Source organism: Lissotriton vulgaris, chromosome 12 (assembly GCF_964263255.1).
Source record: "Lissotriton vulgaris chromosome 12, aLisVul1.2, whole genome shotgun sequence".
Lineage (NCBI taxonomy): Eukaryota > Metazoa > Chordata > Amphibia > Caudata > Salamandridae > Lissotriton > Lissotriton vulgaris.
In genome coordinates, this window is record NC_141700.1 from 304,719,570 (window position 1) to 304,739,331 (window position 19,762).

Below are 19,762 nucleotides of genomic sequence, written 5' to 3' on the forward strand. Positions count from 1 at the left end.
TGTGGGTGTGTGACTGCTATTTGTGTGCCCCTTGGCGTGGTCTGTATTGTGAATGTGGATCTGCATGTGTCTCTATGGCAGTGAGGGTCTCCTTTGTGGGGTGCAGGTGGTCCCTGAAGGATAATAGACACCAACGCATGTGGCCTAGTTTGCCTTCCATGGGGTCAGACCCCACCTGCACCTGTTCAGCCAACTCCTTTTGGCGTTCTGACACCTGGAATTGGGGTGCCATGTGTAGGTGGGTGAAGTGTCATGAGCGAGCTGTGCTTACGGGTGCTTCCTGCTGTATGGTCTGTTGTACGGTCTGTGTGATCCTCTAAGTAGCTAGGCTGCCCGGGACCTGGTGGTGGGTTGTGTCGGATGTCTATGTGCTGTTGTAGGGCGTTGGTGTCATAGGTGTGGTGGTGCTCTCCGGCATCACAGATGTGTTGTCTTCTGTGCTCTGCTGGAGGTGTTGTGTGCCCCTCTGCAATGTAAAGGGGAGATGCATGTTGACATTGTGTTGACATGTATGTTGGCGCATTGTTCTTGTTTACATGCAGACTATATGACAATGTATATTGTGACTGTTTGGGAGCTGCTGAATATTGCTGCAGGACAGTGTACATTTGGACTACATGACGGATGTGAGGTTGTATGCGTACATTTCCATTTCACTGTTTCCAGCTCCGTCAGATGTAGTAGGCATGTTTCTGTGCGTGTGTGTCGGGTTTCACATTGTACCACATTGTCATCAATGTGGATGTGCTGCAGTGTGCCACAGGGATGAGGGACATGATCCAGGGTCATTGTGGGTGTTCAGTGTGCTACACATCATTGTGCATGTGTGCCATTGTGCCCATCTCCCCCGTCCCCCCAGTCCCTGGCCGTTACTCACTCTGTTGATGTTGAGTCAGGTCCTCTCGAGCTGTGTCCGTACTCCCTATTCCTTGAAACTTCTCCACACGGAAGACTGTGACCTTGGTTTCCTCCAGCTCCTCCTGTGGCGCAGGACTCCCACCTCCTGTCGCCGTTGCAGCCTTCCTGTTGGCAACAGGTTTATGCCTGGTTTAGGTTGTCACATCATGCCAGCACCTCTTTGCCTTCTCGATTGGCCTCCTCGACCCCAACTGCATTCTAGGTGGTCTACTTGTGGGTCAGTTGATGGTAGTGCTCTGTCACCTGCGTGACGCTGAACTGGTTTTGCTGCGGATTGCACCCCATCTTCCTCTCCCTCTTCTCTTTGGCCGTCCCCGTCCCATTGTTCCTTGTTGGCGGTCTGTGGGGGTTGTGGGGTTCGCGTTGGCCTCTGCGCTCGGTCAGGGTGCATCCATGTTGCTACATGCTTTACATTGTTTCTGGTGTTTTGTTTCTGTAGTTTTAATGGTGCATTTTCCCACCAGATGTGTGGGATTTGCAGGCCTGTTGCTGGTTTTCGCTGCTTTTTGTTCTGCGATTGGCCTTAAAGCAGCTCTTTTTGTATTCGCTTTTTACATTTTTGTGGCGTGGCATTGATTTTAACGCGAATATTTGACACGTTATCTGGAGACTATTGCATGGTCCTGCTGTGTTGAGAATGCTTGGTTAACACGGCGTAATTTTCCCACAATAAACTGCGATGTTGGACGTTGCGTTAAGTAACTTTTGCGATGGTTATCACACGTTCTTGAGAATATGCACCATATTTTTTTAAAACAGTGCATGATTTTGTTAAAAGTTATATAACTTTTTTTTTTTATATTTCTGATTTGCGAATGTAAACAAAAATATGGATCCACCATTTCCCACTTCCTTTAACATGGTGTCCCAAAGCTGGTCACTCCCCATCCTCCCTTGTCAGATAAATAAAATATAAAGTTTTTAAGCTGGAAAGTCCACGCATATAATTGGAAGTCTGGCAGTACAATGTCACCTTTGTCATACTTTTTCCGGAATTTCTTTCTTGCGATTCTTGAGTACTAGGATACCCATTTAAATTATTCTATCCTGCCATGAAGCTTTTGTTACCAAATATTCTTAAAATGGTGACAAAAGCATCATGGCAGGATAGAATAATTTAAATGGGTATCCTAGTGCTCAAGAATCGCAAGAAAGAAATTCCAGAAAAAGTATGACAAAGGTGACATTGTACTGCCAGACTTCCAATTATATGCATGGACTTTCCAGGAGAGTTATCATATAAAAAATTATAGTACATTTCGGGAATATTGGCATTTTAATTCGTTTAGTCCTTCCAAATATGGTTATTGGAAGGTGGGACCAACCAGTTAAAAAAAATATGATTAAAAGTGTTGCAGGCTGCTGCCCAATTGTTGGAACAGATTTGTCATATAACAAACTTGTCATATTATCGCAGGTATATGCTAATATGGGACTCTCTGGGTTCCCCGGATGTCATTGAATGTTTGAGCAGGAATGGCTGCGACGCTTCAAAAATCGGAGGGCAGTGGGCCCCAGCCCTCCAATTCGCAGATGATACCCTACTCATATCCTAGACCCCACATGGGCTGCAGCAGCTGTTGGATGACTTTCAGGAATTCTGCATGAGGCGAGGGTTGGAGCTTAATAGCTCAAAAACTAAATGCATGCTCTTTTCTTCAACTTGAAGGCTAAATGTATGAGACAATTGTATGTGGGTGGTAAACCATTAGAATTAGTTAAAGAGTTTGATTACCTGGGTATCAAACTCACCCAGAATATGAATTGAGCCCCACAAATGGCTAAAGCACATACTACCCAGATATACCAAACTGCAAGCATTTTGACCACACAAAGGACCTGATCACTAGTCCGCTAGGCATATGGTCTCCTGAGAGCACAACTCAGGGTGCATGGGGGAAACTGAAGTCACATCAAGCACCTTAAACACATGCCCTGTAACTTTAATGATAGCTCTGGCACACAAGCATGCAGCCAGGCTCCTCTCCCTGTTAAATACCCGAGATAGACTGACAGGACTCCCAACTGGTCAATAACTTACCCGATCATACCTACACTCCGATGGGACCCCAACTGGACAACAACATATCTGATTCACCTTAAACCCTGATACCTATAAAGCAGAAAAAGAGGAAAAGAACCCCAGAACTGGGGGATCCATCTGATCGGATCCCAGCTACTGTGGAAGCCTGCATAGATACCTCACTGGCACAAACACCAGGACTCTGCAACAAGCTCCATAACAGCCCCAATAGAACAACACAAGCAGATACGGAAGCATCCCCCCCATGGCCCCCAGAGTCACCCTTCAGCCTCACTGACTTCTCTAAACATCAAGCAAGAGATCGCCTGTGCACCTCTACGTCAATCACAAAAAATGGAACTCCAGATAGACCTAACTTAAACTATGGCCTCAACTTTAGCTGTTTTGGGCTCCGGGCTAACCTCCATGAAAAATACCATTGGGCTGTCAGAAGCCAATAAAACATGCTCCCCACTGCTCAATAAACTTGCTATATTCCAGAATTACTATGCTCGCTTGTAGACAGCATCAAGAGCAACACCCACCGCACCAGACATTTCACAAGAAATCCACAACAACAAAGACCTTCACCTTCAACTCCCACCAACAAAATCAGCGCTACTCTTGCTTCACCAAGGGGAGTCACCCCCTCCCCCAAAAAGGCCCTAACCCAGCTCCTAAATAGTCAACCTTCCCCATCGGCCAACAGCAGAAACACATTCCTGGTAATTTATGGGTGCTAGGACACGAATCATAATCTCAGCACTGCGGTCCGACTTGCCCAAAGCTCAACCAAGGAAGATGAACAATCTCCTAAAAGGGATACTTCAACTTCTTTTCACCCCCCAACAATATCAATCCCTTTCAGAAGGGAAAAAAGAAACTCAAAAAGAAGTCTAAAAAGCAACCCCTTAAAAAACTGAGATCCTGGCACGCAGGGATTCGGGCTACCAATAAGTCAGGCCAGGTACAGGGTTCTGCAAAGCCCTTTTCCATCTTCAACTGAATCCAAAACAAAAAGCTGAGAACACCGAATACAAGGGAGTTACCACTGTATCAAAAGTCTCCTCCAACAAATCAACTACAACTGAACAAGAAGTCCCCAGGCTCCTGTCCTTGAACCTAGTGCCGCAGAATCTCCAACACATATTGCTGGGGCAAGCCCACAGCAGAACCAACATACAGCATTCACACAAAGGACCAATGGTTCCACCAACCCAGACACCAAACCACAGGCTCCAAGGGGGTTCCATTCCACAGCATCGGCACATGAAAAATAAACAACAGACACAAGCATTAACACTGATATCCCCCACGTCATACCTGTTAGAAATGGGATCTCCGGTTGGCTGAGGCTTACGCCAAAGCCAGGCAGAGACCACCACTCTAGTCAGGGCGAGGGGGTTACAAGTCAAAGATAACCCCTGTTCACCCCCTTGGTTGCTTGGCACGAGCAGTCAGGCTTATCCCGGCGGCAATGTGTAAAGCGTTTGCCCAACACACACACACAGCAGCAACACACTAGGCATACTACAAAAGGAACTCTACACAAGGTTATATAAAAACTAGCCTTTGTATTGTCATAAATACATTAGAAACCTAATCACATAATAAAGACTGTGCCAACTGACACTAGGCAATATTCACAGTGGATTATTTACACCTGGCTGGGCCAATCGGGCCACGGTCAGAACCTTCAGAAATGCACAAGTAAATCATACATAATGCACAATCAGTAGCTACTAATTGCGAAATACTGTACTGAGAACTAGAGCCTGTAACATAAAACAGGGGATGCCTAAATTATATCAGGCATGAATCGCATTAACATAAACCACCTTATGTTAGGTATACTAGCACACAACCATATTATGAAATAGTCATATGAGGCAGTAGGCCTCGCAAACATAAACACAGTGTGCCCCAATCAGGGGCACACACACTGGAACTGGCCCCAGGCCAACTGGCCTCTCACAGGGGCTCAAAGATCCTATGTCCCGCAAAGTCAGGGCTGGCTGCAAAAGCAGCAAAAGCAAAAGTGTGCAAAGCGCTGGGGGCAGGGCATAAGTGTCTCTCACTCCTATCCTGTCTCCTTAGGAATGAAAAGGCCCCCACAAAGTTGCAGCTACCTGCACTCTCGCAGGGCAGCTGGGGAGGACAAAAATGTCACTGGCACTGCAAGTGCCTAACCAACCCGGGGCCTCTGTGGGCACTCCTCTGGGAATAAGGGGAATGAAACACAAATTCCCCCAAGATGCAGTTGCCCGCAGCGGTGGCGCAACTGTGAGGAGCTGAAAACATTACACGTTGCAGCTGCCTGCTATCAGATGGGGCAGCTGAAAAGAATCAACCACGCACTGGCCCAGAGGGCGGGCACTGGGGCATGGACAATGTGCCCGACACTCCCCCCAACCACCATGCAGCTGAGCCCCTCTCACCGGGCTCATGGAGCACCTCTGATCCTCTCCTCTGGTCTCAGGCAGCAACGTTGCTCTTCGCCTGGTCTTTTCAACATGCAGGGCTCTCTCACCACACGGAGTCCTGCGTGCATCGCGCTGCCTCCTCCCGTGGGCTTCAGGGTTTCTGGATAGACGGCCAGGCACGGGTGAGTCTCCGGGGCTTCGCTCATTCACGGGAGCCCCGCTTTACAATGTGCCTTGCTTCACCCGGTCCCCCTTCTCGGGATCAGGACTTCGTTCTGGAGCCTGCGAGGCTCCAAGACTGGTTCCGCCTCGCGTCACGCGCCCCAGCCCACAACCAGGCACGACCTCCTGGCTTCCAGGTTGCGTCTACAGTGGCCCAGCAACTTTCCTTCCAGCGAATCGGGCCGGCGTCGGGGATCTCTTTCGCAGCGTGGTGGGCACCCGCTAGTCAAGGTACCGATGCGGGATGGGCTCCCGCTCGGTATTTAGCAGAAATTAGCGGGATGTGCTCCCTCTCCACTTAGCAAAACGCAGGGTGGGCTCCCGCTGCTTTCAGCAAACATTAGCGGCAATAACGCAGGGTGGCCTCCCACAAGATCCCAGCAATGCAGAGGAATCCCTACAAATTCCTTCAAAATCGGTCGCAGCTCAGTGCTGCAGGTGCAAAAGCGGAAGGGCTCCTTAGGATACAAATAAAGCGTTCTTCGAAACACGCAAAGCGCTAGAGTCCAAAGGTCACGAATGAAGGGGGCAAGGCTGAGCTCAGGCAGGCTACCACGCAGGGCCCTCCAGCAGGGAGGCAGTCCCCCGTGGCGGTTCCTCCTGGAGCACAGCAGCAGCAGGCCCCCCCAAATCAGGAACAGCACAACAACTTCATGGGGCCACAGCCCCTTCCTTTATAGGACATTTTCCTTTGTTCTGAAAGCACAGGGCTGGAGAAACCTGATGCAACTGGTTCTGGAGGACTCTGTTTACCAGGCTCCTCTTCACTATTGTTAGGTGGGGGGCTTGTCATCAGACACACCACAGGGGGTGGAGCCAGCATTCACTAGGGCAGGCACACTCCTATTCAGGGGCCATGGACTTCTCCTCCCACTATCCAAATGTGGATGTCCCATTCAGCCTAGCACTGACTCATCCTGCCCCTCCAGGAGCCACCCACACCTCAACAGGCCCTGTCACTCAAAAGCCAGACATGCAATTCACATCAGGCAGGCAGACACATAGCACACAGAAATGTCAACTTCTAAAAGTGACAATTCTAAAATAACCAGTATAAATCTGCGCACACCATTGCGCTGCATTTATTAATACTATTTCACACATACCAGACTTGACCACGCTGCACCTCTCATATCAGGATTTACCACTGATCCACATTCATCAGGGAATCTCCCATGCATTCCTATGGGAGGGCAGGTCTATCTAACTACATGTAACCCAGAGCGCATGCACTTTTTAATAGACAGCAGTGATAAAGTGCCTGGAGGTCTAAAACCACCAACACTATACAGGAAAGAGGCTAGGGGACAAGCAAAAAGTTTAGGGGTGAACCTGCCAAAATGGACAAGTCCAACAATACCAAACAACTGTGCTCCAGGCTCGGCTACTCTGATTCCTGCCAGTAGCACTCAAAACACCCCCTAGGCTAACCTGCTCCAACCAACCGGTTACAGACAACTCAAAGCCCACGAGCCCATCTCTCCCCATCGGGGAGAGATGCTTTCCACTAGATCTCAGACCCTAACTCCGCCAACCTCCCCAGTTCTCACAACTCCTCCCCTACGGATCAGGCAAACCTTCTAGCCCAAGCACCCATGAACAGCAAGAACTGGCTTTTATCCTGCACTACACCCATAAGGGAATGCACAACATACTCAACAGGAACAACCTCCTAGGCCTATTCAAACACATCCTGGCCCTTAGGGGGAGAAAGTCATCCAACCTAACATCAGTGAAGTTTTCCAAAATCCCTGACAAAGGGACTTTGGATGCTACCATCACCACGTGGTCAAGAACGACCCTAAGGGACCACATACTCAGAGAAGCAAGAATCTTTGAGGCCAGGGGTATTGCGATCTGGACACCTCATCCGTAGAAATATCTTCACATATTATAACAGGAAGACAGGGCAATGCTCAACAAGAGCGTGCTGAGGGGGCCATAGGGTAGTACACACAACTGGCTCCCTAGCACCTCAAAAGCCAAAAATTCAATCACAGTCCCATGCGACAACAACTAATGACAGGTGAGATGCATGACAAATACCTACAATAATTCCAACTGGTAGAGTCGTTTGGGCAACCCCCATTGAGGCAACCCAAATACCTGTTTCTATCTGAAACCCTCAGGATTGTTTGCATGCTTGGTCCTCACAGGCAAAACCCAAACTTACAATCACTCCCTGGAATGTGGCGGGCTGAGGTCAATCTTCACATGCAAACCTGTGGTGACCTACTTGAACAAAATCGACCTAATCTACCTTTACGAGACCTGGGCTTTAACCCCATCTGTTTTCTATGTCTACTATGAGCTCTTTAAACCAGCAAAATGGTCCATCCTTTTTGGATGCCGATCAGGGGGCCTCTCAATGTTTATCAAACACTCCTGCAAGATCATGGCAGTACCCCTCTGCCAAACTATCCCAGCCTGGCATGCTGCTCTAATATCCGGGATCTCAAACAACACAAAAGACTCGCTCTTACTTCTAATAAACTGCTATCACAACGTAACCAAAACACCCAAACTCCCTGCCACCAAACACCTCTACAACAGCTTGGAAGATCTCCTGCTAGAGTTCACCACACTTGAAATCTTGCTAGTGGGAGATTTTAATGTCAGAGGACTGGGGAGCACCTTCAATTCAGCTCACACAACCAAAGATCATGAAATTGTGAATACCCTACTGTCTAACCACAATCTGTGCTCAGCAGAACAATTCTCACAGTCACATGACCCCTAAGCTCAATTCCCCGCTACATTCGAGGGTATTGCAAACATAGACTACATCTTCCTCTCAGCCTCTTTGGAAATCCGCCTGATTAAACCGGAGATTTCCAATCTCACTGAAAGCAGCCATGATCCCCTGACTGTAACACTTGACCTACAAGCCCCAAAGGCCACCAGCATCACAGAAGTTGGGCAATCTTCACAGGTCAAAGCTCACACTCTGGTCAGGAGAATCCAATGGAGAGCATCAGGCACCCGCAAGGTGGGAAAATGGCTCGAAGACATACCCTTGGAATTCAATAACAGTCCTCCGGAGAATGCTTATCGCAGAGGGGATGACTTAATAATTAAGTTAAAAGACCACCTGGTCTGACCTGGTGCCTCACATCCACACCCCAAGAATCTGCTTGGAAAGCCACTCAACAAGTGTATTGTTAATGCACAAAGAGCACCACGGAGGGCAATCAGTGCTCACAAGCAAAATCCCATCATACTAACCATTAAAAACATTGTCAACTTATGGAAATTGCAGAAAAAGTTAACCTGGAAATCAAAGAAGCTTAACGAGCAAATTAAAGGAATAAAAATATACCAAATGCTAAAAGAAAAAAGCATGGCCCACTTCTGGAACTACATTAATAAAACTTTGATTCTCCATATGCACCAGGAGGAACGCAGCCCCGGAAGAATCCTGGGTGCGACACATCAAAGCACAATACAGTAGTACGCCTTTAAGCACCAGCGATGCCTTCAGCTGGGGGACAAAAGACCACACACTGAGGAAACCCTAAGTTCTTGCCACACCGGCCAAGATATGCAGATATCTAGAAATATGAAAACAGGCTCCAGAGGCCTTCCCTCAAGTGTATTTGAATGTTCATTGGAAAACTAAGTTAATGTGCTAACTCCCCTCTGCAATCAAGCCTACACCACCGCACAGATCCCAGACTCATGGAGGGGCTCCACCCTATGCCCAATCTTCAAAAAAGGAGACCCAACCATCCTTTCCAACTATCTTCTCATAGCTCTACTAGACCTTGAGACCAAAATCTACACACGGTCTCCTCTCAAATCCCTAGAAGAATGGGTTGCAGAAAATAACATCCAACCTTATTTACCAAATGGGTTTCATGCTGCCTCCTCCACAATTGACAACATCACAGCACTTGGCATCTTGAGCCACTGAGCAGCCCAAAAAAGCTAGCCTCTTCTCTAATACTGTTTTATCGCTACAGTGCTGATTATGATAAGGTGGTCCACAACACCCTGTGGAGAAACTGAAATGATTGTGGAGGTTCCCCGGCAGCTGCTCTTAGCCATCATCCCTCTGTACTGAAAACACAGGGGTACGAGTGAAAACGGGCCACTCCACCAAATCCTAGAAAATTACAACCAATTTTGGTCTGTAGAAAGGGTAAGTCCTCACCCCCCTCCTTTTCAACCATTACACATCCGATCTAGTGAAATTACTGGAGCGCAGCTGCATGCTCCCACCTCACAACTGGCCACTCAAATTTATACATTCTACAATACGCTGACGACATTGTCATAATGGACCACATCAAAATCAGAATCCAATGGGCCTTGAGCAGGCTGGGGGAATATAACAATGCCGACTCTCTCAAAATTAACCAGGACAAGACTAAAGTACTAATTTTTGGACACCACAGAAAAAAGAAACTCATAACCTGGAGCATGGGTGCTGCAACGGATCTATGATGTTACAACGCATGGTATTACAACGCATGCTTTTACAACGCATTTTTTACAACGCAAAGTCTATTACAACGCGATATTTTACAACGCATACTATTACAACGCAATATAGTGTTAGTAATGAAAAAGTGCCATTACAACAATATCTATTAAAACGCATACCATTACAACGAATTTAAAATATATATATTTTTTTGTAATATAAAATCTGGCACGGGATGCAGGGAAAATAGGGGTTTTGGGTGGGGAAGTGTTTTAAAATGTGGTGAAAAACTACACGTAAAAGTACTGTTTTTCTAATAAATAATTAAAATGCATACCATTACAACGAATTTAATTTTTTTTTTTTGTAATATAAAATCTGGCACGGGATACAGGGGAAATAGGGGTTTTGGGTGGGGAAGTGTATTAAAATGTGGTGAAAAACTACACGTAAAAGTACTGATTTTCTAACAAAAAAATAAATTAATATTAGATAATTTATTTATTAATGTAATAAATTAAATAAATTATTAAATTATAATAAATAGTGAAATAAATACTGGGACGGGATGCAGGAAAAAAAGGGGTTTTGGGTGGGGAAGTGTATTAAAATATAGCAAGAAACTACACGGAAATACTGCAAAATCAAAAAAGTATTCAAATTAATACTCAAGTGATAAAATAAATACTCGAGTAACAATAAAAATGCTCATATATATGAAAATTAACATTTTTAAACGTGATAATAATCCAAATAATAAGAATTTGTAAAGATTCATTATTTTATTTAATAAATAAAATAAATAATTAATTTTTAATAAATAGTAAAAAAATACTTGGACGGAAAGCCAGGAAAAAAGGTGGATTTGGGAGGGAAAGTGTTTTAAAATGTAATGAAAAAATGCACGGAGAAGCAATGATTTTCGAAACAAATAATTAAATTATTAACAGTTAATATATTTATTAATTAAATAAAATAATTAAAGATTTATAAAAAAATAATGAAATAAGTACAGAGACGGGATGCATGAAAAATAATGGCTTAAATTATTGAAGTATATTGAAATGTTAAAAACTGCACGCAAATACCGCAAAATCATAGAGATATTCAAAATAATACGCACGTAATATAATAAGTACTCGAGTAACTTCGAAAAATACTTATATTTATGAAAATTAACATATTACACCAAAATAACGACGTACTTAAAACAAAACGTAATAATGATTAATAATTAAATGAAAATTAAACTTTAAAGGTAAACAGAAAGATTTTACGTACAAAGAAGCGCCATTTTACACATAGTATAATGAAATGAAGTCCATCTACCATTTCCATGACCTAAAATATCAACAAGACATTCAAAATGGATGCCAAAACGGAACGAAACAGTGAAAACTTTCCTTCAAAAGACAACATTTTAAATTATACGTTTCCACATCAAATGAATGAAAATAAAATTAGAAACGAAACGGTGTAATTTAGACCAAAAATGATGGTAATTACGAAAAGGTATAAATACATGTAACCCACCATTTTGAAGTCAGTTGATTATCAACTAGCAGAGTGACCAGACGTGAAAACCTGACCCTCTGACCTCTTGAACTAATTGTCAACGAAAGCGAACTTAGAAGCATTTCTGTATCACATTGAAGTAAGTTAATAAAACGACAATTAAACAATGTTTAATGTTAACACATCAGCAGCAATATGTTAAACAAATATATTTTTAAAATAGATTAATTAATATAATATTAATCATTAAGAAAGGAAATAGAAGAAAAGAATGATTAAAAAAGTAACGGATCTTTTAAGCTAATGAACGTTAATAGTATAAAAACAATGTAGTTCAGTTTCAATCTTTATTTCGTTGCATTGCAACATAAAAGATAACAATAAAATGTACAGTTCATGGTAAAAATATACAACAATATAACAATCATTATAGTCGGCACCCTAATACTGCATTACTTCTACTTTTCATCAAATTTAACACGTTGGCTAGTATTTCATCAATAAAATAAACATGATTTATAGTTTCGGTTTGGCACAGTATCAGATAAATATTAAAATGTTAAAAGCAATAGAAAAGTTAAAAAGACATTAAATTGAATTTAAGTAACCAGAATTAAAAATGCAATGCCTTGGCTTAGTTCATGATTCCGGGGAGTCTAAATAACATCTTTCTTTAGGTTAAAATGAAAGAGATAATTTCCTTCTAACAAAATAAGTGGACAATAGAAATTTGCTAATACCAAACACAATTACTTGACTGGTGTCCATACTTAGGATTCTGCCAGCTTCCTTATGGGAAGTAGAGCCGATGTTACGACACAAGGGAACTATCCACTTTTTCCTAGCTTTATCATAACTAGGACAAAAAAACAGTATGTGGAAAATGTCCTCCGTTTGGTTATTGGTGCACAAGGTACAATGATCTTTATCAGTCTTCCCCCATCTTTTCTCAGTTACTTTTATCCTCAACATTCCATACCTAAATTTTAAATATAAAGATTTAGCCAGTGGAGGTTGAATTTCATCTAGAAATTGTTCGTATAGAGCCTCATTTTTTGCCAAAAGAAATTTTTCAGTAAGAGGGCCGTGAGTTCTTGTATACACAGATTCATAATTCACGTATGACCAGAAGCTTAATTTAACAATTTTCTTGGAAGTTGGGTTTAGAGATTCTGGCTCGGTCCAAAAGTGTGATAATCCGAGCTTGGTAAGCCAGTTTTTCACATGCTTAAACCAGAAGATCTTGTTGTCTCTATCCAGCTCTAATACTTCCTTCAGCCCATTTCTATAGTCAGATAATTCCAGGGTTGTCCATAATCTGACCCACAACAGCAATGGTCTCAATATAGCGTGCTGATCTGTGTGTTTAATGTTAAGATCTAAGAATAGGGGTATCAGGGGGGTATTGATTGGAACTTTTAGTAATCCCCTGACAAATTTGTTTTCCAGTACTTCAAAAGTTTTTTTACATACTGGCCCCCAAATTTCTGCCCCATACAAGGAGGCGGATTGTACCTTGTATCTAAAAAGCTCTATTGCTGGAGTAACTGCTTTGTTCACTATTTGTTGTATCTCTGTGTTATTGGGAAGCAGTTTTGTTTAAACACCAATTTAGATTTTTCCAATTGTGGGCCCCATCCCATTACAGAGTCCATCAAGACCCCCAGGTAAGTAAAACTGTGCTCGTAGTCTAATTTTTGCCCATTTAACATTAAATTCTTTTTAAAAGTTTTATGCGGGTTCAGTGCCATATATTTTGTTTTTTTATATTGATTTCTAATCCTTTATGGATACAGTACTGTTGGAACCTGTCTAATAGGATCTGTAGGCCACGTGGCGTTTGCGATATTAGGATTGTATCATCCGCGAAAAGGAGGGACGCAACGCGTTCCCCTCCCAGCCGAGGAGAATCGTTATCGCAGTTTTCCATGTAGGTTGCAATACCGTTTACATAAAGGGAGAATAAAGTAGGGGCCAGGACACAGCCCTGTCGCACTCCCCTTTTTATCGGGATCGGGTCTGTGAGTTCCCCATTTGGGCCCCATCTAACCTTAGCGTAATTCTCCCGATGCAGTCCTATTACAAGTTTTAATAATTCGCCAGGCAGCCCTTGCCTATTCAGAGTTTTCCAAAGTAGGTCTCGTGGAATGAGATCAAATGCTGCTCGTAGGTCTACAAAGGTCACATACAAGTGACCTTTGTGGATGATGACATACTTCCAATACAAGCAGCATAGCCTGAATACTTGATCAATAGTACTTGTTTTGCTTCTGAATCCCGCCTGGTATTTAGATAAAATTGACTCCTCCTCCAACCATGAATTTATTCTATTTAGAATATGCCTAGCATATATTTTCTGCGTAATATCTAAAAGACTAATGGGGCGGTAATTTGCTGGGTCACCTCGATCCCCTTTTTTAAAAATGGTGATGATTTCTGCGCCATTCCAAGTATCGGGAATGTGCTCACTAGCCGCAACTATGTTAAATAAATGATTTAAATAGGGTGCCCAAACATCAATATTATACAAATACAGGTCACCAGGGATTCTGTCAAGCCCTGGCGCCTTCCCTTTCTTTATTGAATTAATTGCTGCCTCTGTTTCTTGTAAAGTAAACACTACCGGGTGAGTATTGGCTGATATTGTAAGTGGGGGTTCATCATTTGCTGCCTCAGTCGGGATTTTGGCTGCATACAATAATGAAAAATGCTTGACCCAAGTGTCTTCATCTAAATAGACCTCCCTCGAACCTTTCTCCCATTTATTTTCCTTAGCTGCCAATTCCCAGAATTGTTTCTGGTCCTTGTTTTTAGCGGCTATTAGCATATTGAGCCACAATTCCTCATCCCATGAGGATTTAGCTCTTAGTAATATTTTACTATAAGCCTTTCTTTTCTCTCTAATTACTAACGGACTTTCCCCTTTAACAGCGTTAATCAGTGCAGTTTTGGCAAGGCGGCATTCCTTGTTATACCAAGGTTTGCCTACAGATTTTGCACTAGTCCTACCAGCACCTTTTTTAGGTTTTTTAGTAAGAATTTCTAATAATTGGCTGAAAAGGGACTTATGTAGATCGATAAATTCTTTAGGGTTGCAGCTAAGGGGGCAATATGGGTCCAGAGTATCTGCAAAAATGCAGTAAATATTGGCTAATAGATCCTCTTTTTCTAGCACAAATGCCCATTTGACCGCCCTACGGTTGTTGCTAAGGACAATATTATCAGTTGTAGTTGAGGTTGCTATACTATGACCTCCCTCCATGTTATCAAGCCCCGTTACCATGCTTAGTAGAAAACTCATTTCTAAAGGGAAATGGTCGCTTTCGTATCTCTCTTTGACCTTTAGGTCTACTGTAAAGGGCCAGAGGTCAAAGGAGACGATACCGTAGTCTAATTTACTTCCATAATTGCCTCTCTTAAATGTGGGGGCTTTCGGGCTATCTGATGGCATACGGCCATTACATGCTCTCAAGCCATGTGAGGTCAAGAACCGTGTAATTTGTAGGGCCAATGCTGTACCGGCCACCATACAATTCTCATTCAGGGCGGGTATTGCATTGGCATTGTCCTCCTCCTCAAACAATGGGGCAATCCCTGAGATTGGTTCAAAATTACAGTTCAAGTCTCCACATAAAATAACACCTGACTCTGTTTTTAGTGAATCCACAAGCGACTCCAACTTCCCTATACACATGGATTCCTTGTGGGAAGATTGGGGGCTGTTATAGACATTGAATAAATAAAACGCCCTATTATCCACTGTCGTTATTTCTAGACAAAGAATGTCTGGGGAGTCGGTGTTGATCATTTTAATAACTAATTTAATGGAAACATTGGCCCATACTAAGAGGCCTCCAGATGCACGACCTCTCAAGGAAGGGACAGCCTCTATTTGGTAGGTTTTATAGCCTACCCTGTGCAGTTGTGCTGTGGCCCATGTTTCCTGCAACACACAGATGTCAAAAGTATTTATGTATGCATTTCAATCGGGGTCATTCAATTTTACACGTACACCCGCAATGTTCCATGAGACGAGTGTAAATAGGGAAGATCCCTCGCTCGTATCATGGGGCGTGGCAGGTATAACAACTGGTGAGCTCCTGTTCACTTCATCTGAGCCTATAACAACAGAACATGCAATCACCCTAGGACTGCTATTACCTTCTTTTCGGTGGTTGTATCCCAAAGTACATGACACATTTTCAATCACCCCGGCATCTCTACTTTTTTGGCTCGGGACGAATGGTAACAAAAAAGTGCCCTCATTTGTCCCAGGAGACGCTACAGGTAATGCGACAGACAATCTATTTTTGTTTGTTTCATCACGAATAACAGCAGTGTATGGGTCTGGCTTCAAACAACTTAATCCTTTTTCCACAATACACCCCGGAATACATAAAACATTTTCAGTACCCCTATTGTCTTCCGTGCTCTTTAAACATCAATCGCACTCTTCCAGGCCACTGAATGCCTCAAACCTATTTGTTAGTTCCAAAGGAGTAAATGGGATAAGATTGGACATATTACCATTTCTTCCTGAGTTGTGACTAGTTGGTACAGTGTTCCACCCATGGATCAAGGGGGGTGGGACAAGATGGTGCAAATAGGCAGGGTTCCTAGCTACTTCCATATTCGAGAATTGTGTGTTAAAGGGAATGAAGCTAGTTGCGTGTTGAGGGGGAAATACAGTTGATCTTGGGTAAAAGTAAGTTAATGGGCGTGGCACTATACAGTTATTTTCGTTGCCGTAAGGCCAACTCAGAATATATTGGACCGCCTTCCTGTCCCTGAAGTTTACAACTACAATGTCACCCCCTATATCCTTTGTTCTGCCACCCAGCCAAGACAGACGGCGCACATGAACTATTTCGCCATTTACGTGGTTGGCTTTAGGTCTATACAATGACAACCAGTGCATAATCTTGTTCTTTAGCTGAAAGTAACCTTCCCGCTTACCACTTGTCAGCTCAGGAACCCCGGTAAGCACCACTACATATGGTAGAGCTTCCGGTGGGAGTTCCATAGGTGGTATCCTTCCCTGACCCCCTCTTGCGTGACCAACCTCTTTCTCTTCAACTCTAGACAGACTGTTTGGTGGAATAGTTGGTTCCCTAGGCTGGATATTGGCTAGGGTGTCCGTAGAATTTGAGTTTATGGTTGGTCTACTCTTAGATGGTTGTAGTTGTTTTGGGTTAGAGCTTTTGGGCGGTTTACTAACAGAATGGGCACCTATGGTTGGGTGGTTAGGGGCAGCTGCATTAGCCACCACTATGTTGTTATCAGTAATAGAGTTAGTAGCTTTTACAACTGCCCTTTCAATAGAGGGAGTACACATTGTATGTGGAGCTTTTTGGGGCTGTGTTGCATTCTGGGGTCTTAATGGCCGTTCCAGTTGCCCAAGAGCTGCCAAGTCCAACTCAATCCTCCCCAGCCTTGATTCCACTCCCTTAAGTCTATCAGATAAAGCTAGCATATAGGTTCGCACAATCATTTCAATATTGTCCAACAGATTCTTCGGAGAGGTTGTCTGCAAACCTTCTTCCATTGGGGTGTGGATAATGTCGAGCAATGTGATTGATGGGGAAGGTGGTATTGTGGGTTTTATTGGGGTTAAGGCAGTTGCCGTTGTTTGCTTGCTAGCTGGCTTTCCCAAGGTCATAGTAGTAGCAAGACTAGTCTTCTTACCAAAATCTGAGTCGCTTAGCTTGGACTTACTTGTGCCCATTTTTGTCCGCCTCCTTTTAGGGGGTGGGGGCCCATGAACTTTATTTGCCAATGTCCTCTGATGTTTCCCTCTTACCACCTTACCCGGCCTGATTGTGGGGGAAATCAAAATTGCTGCAGGGTTAGGTGTACTAGGAGGATCTTGGGCCTCAATTTGTGACTCGGCCCAAGTTTGCGTTGGTGAAATGGCAGGAGCTAGGCATTCCTTAAGCAGTAGGGGCACACTGGCAGTTGGAGATAAATTATCTGCCAGAATGGTATTTGTTTCATTGTCCAAAGTGACAGAATAAATGGGCTCGGACAGTGTCCTATTTTTAATGCGTTCAATTGAACGACGCCGATCCGCCCGCTTCTCAGCAGGTAGTAGTTCTTTATTACCCTCTGGAGCAGCCTTGGAAAAATAATCATCCAGTGTTCTGTTTAATATGCTCCCAGATTTATCCGAGCCAGAGATGGCAGCGTTAACAGCGGCAGTGGCCATCATGCAGTATCACAATAATAGGGATAGTGAAATGGCTTTACTTACTCAGGGATTTGATCAGGGCCTCGTGCCCAGCCCAGCCTCTTCTGGCCTCTGAGGGCCTAAGAGGGCCCGCCCTTTGCCCGGGCTTCGTCCGGGCGTCCCGCTCGCGTCCCGCGTTGTGGGACTACCCGGCTTTTCAGGCGCCTCCTGGCGCAAGATGATGACGCGCACAGCGTGCGCGAGTGCAGGGCCCCCTGGGGTACCGAGTCCGCTCTGCTGCCGCAGGTGTCTCCTAACGCGGCGGTGGCGGTACTCGGCGTGTGGCGTGGCGTGTATCCCAGGCGAGGTAAGGCTTTCCAACTTCTGCTTGTCCCGTGTGTTTGGCAACAACACGCACTGGTCGGGAGGACCCGGCTTTTCAGGCGCCTCCTGGCACAAGATGATGACGCGCACAGCGTGCGCGAGTGCAGGGCCCCCTGGGGTACCGAGTCCGCTCTGCTGCCGCAGGTGTCTCCTAACGTGGCGGCGGCGGTACTCGGCGTGTGGCGTGGCGTGTATCCCAGGCGAGGTAAGGCTTTCCAACTTCTGCTTGTCCCGTGTGTTTGGCAGCAACACACACTGGTCGGGAGGACCCGGCTTTTCAGGTGCCTCCTGGCGCAAGATGATGACGCGCACAGCGTGCGCGAGTGCAGGGCCCCCTGGGGTACCGAGTCCGCTCTGCTGCCGCAGGTGTCTCCTAAAGCGGCGGCGGCGGTACTCGGCGTGTGGCGTGGCGTGTATCCCAGGCGAGGTAAGGCTTTCCAACTTCTGCTTGTCCCGTGTGTTTGGCAGCAACACACACTGGTCGGGAGGACCCGGCTTTTCAGGCACCTCCTGGCGCAAGATGATGACGCGCACAGCGTGCGCGAGTGCAGGGCCCCCTGGGGTACCGAGTCCGCTCTGCTGCCGCAGGTGTCTCCTAACGCGGCGGCGGCGGTACTCGGCGTGTGGCGTGGCGTGTATCCCAGGCGAGGTAAGGCTTTCCAACTTCTGCTTGTCCCGTGTGTTTGGCAGCAACACACACTGGTCGGGAGGACCCGGCTTTTCAGGCGCCTCCTGGCGCAAGATGATGACGCGCACAGCGTGCGCGAGTGCAGGGCCCCCTGGGGTACCGAGTCCGCTCTGCTGCCGCAGGTGTCTCCTAACGCGGCGGCTGCGGTACTCGCCGTGTGGCGTGGCGTGTATCCCAGGCGAGGTAAGGCTTTCCAACTTCTGCTTGTCCCGTGTGTTTGGCAGCAACCATGTAATTTTTTATTGAAAATTATTTTAATCTGAGATATAGTATATTTTTAATAAAATGACCCAAAATATTTATTCCAGTTATAAACAGTTCTCCAACCAAGTGAGAAGAAAAAAGCAACATTTCAAAATAAAGTTTATAATTTAAACAACAAATGTAGTCGGCACGATTGAAAAAAGGGTAATTATTTTAAATAATGTACAAAAAAACCAGAAGTAATGACTTTAAATTCCAGCGGAATAAATAATACATTCATTATAACTATTTTTTTCTCACAGAAAATCGAAGTTGATTTTAGAAAACGATATTGATTTCTAAAAGAAATCGACAAGATTTTCAGAAGGTAAATGTTATGAAATATAATGAAAATATATATTAGCAAACCTACCCTCCATCTGCCCCCACCCCCTTTAAAAATCAACCAATAAATATGTAAGTAACAAAAGAAAGACAGATTGATAAAATCTACATAGAATAAATTTGCAAAACCAAACAGAGTTTAACAGTAAAACGATTCAATTGTTTTTATGTCCTTTATGTCTGAAGCAAAACCACTCATTACTTTTATGGAAATGTTGAAAATTATTTTTAGATACTCAAATTTATCTTCTGAAGCACTGCCAATTACAAAAAAAACTGAGAATACCAATCGACTCAGCACAACATAGAAAAAGATATCAAAAAGCAAGGACTATCAGTAAGGTAAGTGCTGGATAGTGTAAAAGTGCTAGTAACAAATCGTATTAAAATAATGTACTTTAGTAGAGTA